We start from the raw sequence: 6,093 nt of genomic DNA, 5'->3' as shown, positions 1-6,093 counted from the left end.
CTTTTTTTTTTTAGGTTTTTTTTTTTTTTTTTGAATAGTCATTCAGACTGCTGTGAGGTGATATGTCATTGCAATTTTGATTTGCATTTCCCTGATGATTTGTGATGTAGAGCATCTTTTCATGTACCTGTTGACCATGTACCTGCATGCCTTTGCTAGAAAAATCTTTCCAGATCTTCTGCCCATTTTTTTAAATCAAGTTTTTGCTATTGTATGAATTCTTTATATGTTTTGGATATTAGTTCCTTATCAGATTCATGATTTACAAATATCTTCTCCTTGTCCAGGAGGTGTATTTTAATTTTGTTGATGACTTACTTTGTCGTGTAGAGGCTTTTTGATGTCATTCCACTTTTGCTTATTTTTGCTTTTGTTGCTTTTTATTTGGGTGTCAGATTTTAAAAAATCATCACTAACACCTCTGTCAAGGAAATAAACACCTATTTTTTTCCAGGAGTTTTACAGTTTCAGATCTTATATTCAAGACTTTAGCCCATTTTGAGTTAATTTTTGTGTTGTGTGGTATAAGACAGTGGTCAGTTTCATTTTTTTTTTTTTTTTGCATGTGGATGTCTAATTTTCCCAGCACCATTTATGAAGAGAATATATCTCCCCATTGTATATTTTTGTATACTTTGTCATAAATTAATTGCCTGTATATGCACAGGTTTATTTCTGGGCCCTTTATTCTATTTCATTGATCTGTGTGCCTGTTTTTATGCCAGTACAATACCATTTTAAGTACTATAGCTTTGTAAGAGAGTTTGAAATTAGGGAAGAGGATGCCTCTGGCTTTGTTGCTCTTTCTGAAGACTGCTTTGACTAACTGGGGTCTTTTATAGCTCTATACAAATTTTAGGATTGTTTTTCTATCTGTGAAAGAGGCCACTGGTATTTTGATAGGGATTACATTCAATGTGGACATTGCTTTGGGCAGTAGGAACATTTTAACAATATTTTTCTTCCAATCTATGAGAAAGGAATATCTTTTCACTTATTAGTGTTTTCTTCAATTTCTTTTATTAATGTCTTATAATTATCAATATACAGGTGTTTCACATCCTTGGTTAAATATATTCCAAGGTACTTTATTCTTTCTGATGCGAATTTACCAGGGAAGCCCTCTATTCTGGATTTCATTTCTCAGGAGGTTTTTATCACTGATTCAATATCCTCACTAATAATCAGTCTATTCAGATTTTCTGTTGCATCATAATTTAGTCTTGGTAGGTTATATGCTTCTATGAATTTATCCATTTCTTCCAGCTTATCCAATTTGTTGGTGTATGATTGTTCATAGTAGTTTCTTATGATCCTTTGTATTTCCGTTGTAACACCTCTTTGATTTCTAATTTTATTTATTAGAGTCCTCTCATTTATTCTTGATGAGTCTAGCTACAAGTCTGTCAATTTTGTTAATATTTTCAAAGAACCAGCTCTCAGCTTCATTGATCTTTTCTATTATCTTCTTAGTCTCTGTTTTGTTCATTTGGCTCTCATCTTTGTTATTTCCTTCTTTCTTTTAACATTGGGCTTTGTTCTTTTGCTACTTTCTTGAATTGTAAAGTTATGTTGTTTGGGATTTTTGTTTTTTGAGGTAGACATTTATTGCTAAGAACTTCTCTCTAAAAACTTCTATTCCAGGGCACCTGGGTGGCTNCCCCTGCTCAAGCTGCCTCTCTCTCTCTCTCTCTCAGAAATAAATAAATTAATTAATGAATCAATGAATGAATTAATAAAAATAAAAACCTATTTTCTTCATCCTATAAATTTTGGAATGTTTCATTTCCATTTTCATTTGTCTCAAGGTATTTTTTAATTGCTGTTTTGATTTCTTCTTCTTTGATGCATTGGTTGTGTCATAACATGCTGCTTAATTCTATGTATTTGTTAATTTTCCAGTTTTCTTCATGTTATTAATTTCTGTTTCATACCTTTGTGGTTGGACAAGATGCTTTATATGATTTCAATCTTCTTAAAAATATTAAGACTTCTACTATGGTCTAACATATGATTTATTTTGGAAAATATTCCCTGTGCACTTGAGAAGATTGTGTACTCTGTTGTTTTGGGGGGAATATTATTTAAATATCTGTTAAGTCCATCTGTTCTAAAGTATCATTTAAGGCCAATGTTTCCTTATTGATTTTCTGTCTGGATGATCTATCCATTGTTATAAGTGGGCTATTAAACTATCCCACTATTATTGTATTGCTGTGTATTTCTCCCTTTAGGTCTGTTAATATCTGCTCTATATATTCAGGTGCTCCTGTATTATCTCCTGTACATAGATATTCACAAATGTTATATCTTCTTTTTGGATTGACTCCTTTATCATTATAGAACAGCCTTCTTTTTCTCTTATTACAGTCTTTGTTTTAAAGTCTATTTTGACTGATATAAACATAGTTACTCCAGCTTTCCTTCAGTTTCCATTTGCATGGAACATCCTTTTTACATCCCTTTACTTTTAGCCTGAATATGTCCTTACATCTAAAATGACTTTCTTCCATGAGAGACTCTTGAATGATGAGAACAAACTGAGGACTGATGGGTGTGGTGGGGAGGGAGGGTGATGGGCATGGAGGAGGGCACTTGTGGGGATGAGCACTGGGTGTTATACGGAAACCAATTTGACAATAAACTGTTTGTAAAAAATTTAAACAATGAAATGATTTTCTTAGGAGTGTCTGGGTGCTCAGTCGGTTAAGCGTCTGACTTCAGCTCATGTCATGATCTCACAGTTCATGACTTCAAGCTCTGTGTTGGGCTCTGTGCAGACAGCTCAGAACCTGGAGCCTGCTTCCAATTCTGTGTCTCCCTCTCTCTCTCTGCTCCTCCCCAGCTCATGTGCATGCTTGGTTGCTCTCTCTCATAAATAAATATTTTAAAAAATAAATAAAAATTAAAATGAGTCTCTCGGAGTCAGATTCTGTGTCACCCTCTCTCTTCTCTGCTCCTCCCCTGCTCATGCTCTGATTCTCTGTCTGCCTCTCTAAAATAAACATAAAATATAAATAAAAAATAAAATGAGTCTCTTAGAGGCAGCATTATAAATAAGAGAGTCTTGATTTTAGCCTGCTTAGCCACTTCAGGTCTTTTGACTGAAGCATTTAGCCCACTTACTTTTAAAGTAATTACTGATAGGTATGTGCTTTTTGCTATTTTGTTTCTGTATTTCCTCTCATCCCTTTCTTCTTCTCTCTCTCTTCCTTTGTGGTTTGATGACTTTCTTTTACACTATGCTTATGCTCCTTTCTCTTTATCTTTTGTGTATTTGCTGTAAATTTTTGCTGTGTGGTTACCATGAGGTTTATATACAACAATGGATACCTATAATAGTCTATTTTAGAATAATAACTTAAGTTTGATCCCATGGTGAAACTCAACATTACTACTCATGTCTCCCTCTATGTTTTTGAAGTCACATTTTACATGTTTTTAGCTCATGTATACCTTAACTATTGTGATCATAATTGTTTTACCATTTTGTCTTTTCACCTTCACATTAGCTTTATAAGTGATTGATCCACTGTCTTTACTATATATTTTTTTTTCCACTGAGAATTATTCTTTCATATGTGTTCTTGTTACAAATTAGTACTTTTTAGCTTAAAGAAGTTCTTTTAGCATTTCTTGGGAAGCTGGTATAATGGTGATGAACTGCTTTAGCTTTTGCTTGTATGGAAAACTCTATTTCTCTTTTACTTCTTTTTTATGTTTACTTATTTATTTTGAGAGAGAGAGAAAGAGAAGAGAGCATGAGAGGAGGAGCGGTAGAGAGGGAGGGAAAGAATCCCAAGGAGGCTCTGCACTGCAAGGGCAGAGTCTGATACAGGGCTTGATCTTATGAACTGTGAGATCATGACCTGAGCTGAAATCAAGAGTTGGACACTTGAGCTGCCCAAATGCCCCTATTCCTCCTTTACATTAAAATAATAACTTTGCTGGGTAGAGTATTCTTGGTTGAAATGGTTGTTTTTCTAACACTTTGAATATATCATACTATTATTTTCTAACCAGCAACATTTCTGCTAAAAAGCCTTCTGACAGGGGCACCTATGTAGCTCAGTTGGTTAAGCTTCCAACTTCAGCTCAGGTCATGATCTCACAGTTCATGGGTTCAAGCCCTCCATCAGGCTCTGTGCTGACAGCTTGGAGCCTGGAAGCTGCTTCAGATTCTGTGTCTCCCTCTCTCTGCCCCTCCCCTTTTCATGCTCTGTCTCTCAAAAATAAGTAAACATAAAATATTTTTTTAAAAAAGTCTTCTGACAGTCGGATGGGGATTCCCTTGTATATAATGAGTTCCTTTTCTCTTGTTACTCTTCATCTTCTCTCCTTCTCTTTAGCTTTTGATATTTTAATTACAATGTGTGTTGTAAGTCCCTTTGTGTTCTTTTTATTCAAAATCTTCTGGGCTTTTGGAATCCAGATATCTATTTCCTTCCCCAGGTTAGGGAAGTTTCCAGCCATTATTCCTTCAAATAAGATTTCTACCCTTGTTCTCTCTTCTTCTTCTATGACTCTTTTAGTACAAATATTAGTCCATTTGATGTTTTCCCATAAGTCCTTTAAGCTCTCTTTATTTCTCTCTCTCTCTCTCCTTTCCTGCTGATTGGGTGAATTCCAATGCCTTGTCTTTGAGTTTACTGATCTTTTCTTCTGCTTCATCTCATTTTTTATTGAACCCCTCTAGTATATTTTTAGTTCAGTTATTTTAAATCAGCTCTGTGACTTCTGTATGGTACTTTCTTGTATTTTCTAACTCTATTGACGTTCTCACTATGTTTATCCATTGTTCTCTCTAGTTCTATGGGCATTTTTCTGATAACTACTATGAACTGTTTATCAGGTAAATTACTTACCTGTTTACATTAAGGTTTATTTTTTTCCTGAGGTTTTATCTGTTCTTTAATCTGGAAGATATTTGTCTGTCTCTTCACTTTGCTTGTTTCCATGTTGATTTTTATACTGTAGATGAAACATCCACCACTTCTAGTCTTAAAGAAATTGTCTCAGGTAGGACATGAAACTTGTCATTCAAGCCTGACTCTGTTCTTTCTTGTCTCTCAAACTTTTGTGCTTCTCCAAGCAGTCTATTATATATATTTTTTCAACTTATTTTTTTTTATTTTTTTTTTACAAATAGTTTATTGTCAAATTAGTTTCCACATAACACTCAGTGCTCATCCCCAAAGTGCCCTCCTCCATGCCCATCCCCCCTCCCCCCCACATCCATCAGTCTATTATATTTTTAATAGCCCCCCCATAGTTGAGGATGTGCCAAGTCTTTCCAGTGTTACAAAGAGGAAGATTTCAGGATGACTAGAAGCCAGACCTCAGACATCAGGTTTTTAAGGTATGCAAATATAAACTGTTCTGTGGCACCACAAATGTAAGCCTCACTGACCATCAGAGCCAGGTGATCTAGAGGTGCCCCCTGGGTGGCAGACAGAAAGCTCAGAGATCCAGATAAATGTATAAGCTCTTTTCTGGGTGATACCAGTGAGCTGGAACAAGGCAGAGGGAGAGTGCCAAGATGATGTTCACAGCCTTGGTTTCTTCAAATAGTAAGTTAGAATATTCTTTATCCTGATTACTGAGTTTTTTGTGCCTTATTAAATTTTGCACCAAATTAAGCACCTTACTCTTGTCCTGTCTCTGCTTGTGGGGCAAAATTATTCTTTATTAGAAAATCCTACCATGTGCTAATATAGAGTAGCAAAAAGAACATTTAGTTTTGAGTAAGTCATAAGCAAGTAATAATTATCTGAGCCCCCATTCCTTCATTCTATCTGCAGATAGAACATCAGAAAGAGTAAACAAAGCCAAATGAAACAATGGGTCTGAAAGTGTTTTTGGAAATGTGAAGCAGTGTACACTAAAGCATTATCATGGGGCCATACTTATTACATTTTATTTGTCTAGGTGTCAAAACACTTGATAAAAAAGAAGTGATCGAATCAGCCAATTCCATTTTTTTTCAAGGCACTAAAAATATTTGCCTATTAGATTATATAGAGCTTTCTCATTTATATTTGGAGCAAAGGGATTAAAATTTGCATGTGCCCTTTGAGTCCAGGGAACAATTTA

This window comes from Crocuta crocuta, unplaced genomic scaffold, assembly GCF_008692635.1.
Source record: "Crocuta crocuta isolate KB4526 unplaced genomic scaffold, BGI_CrCroc_1.0 scaffold291, whole genome shotgun sequence".
Classification (NCBI taxonomy): Eukaryota; Metazoa; Chordata; class Mammalia; order Carnivora; family Hyaenidae; genus Crocuta; species Crocuta crocuta.
Note: the sequence above shows the minus strand (reverse complement) of the source record.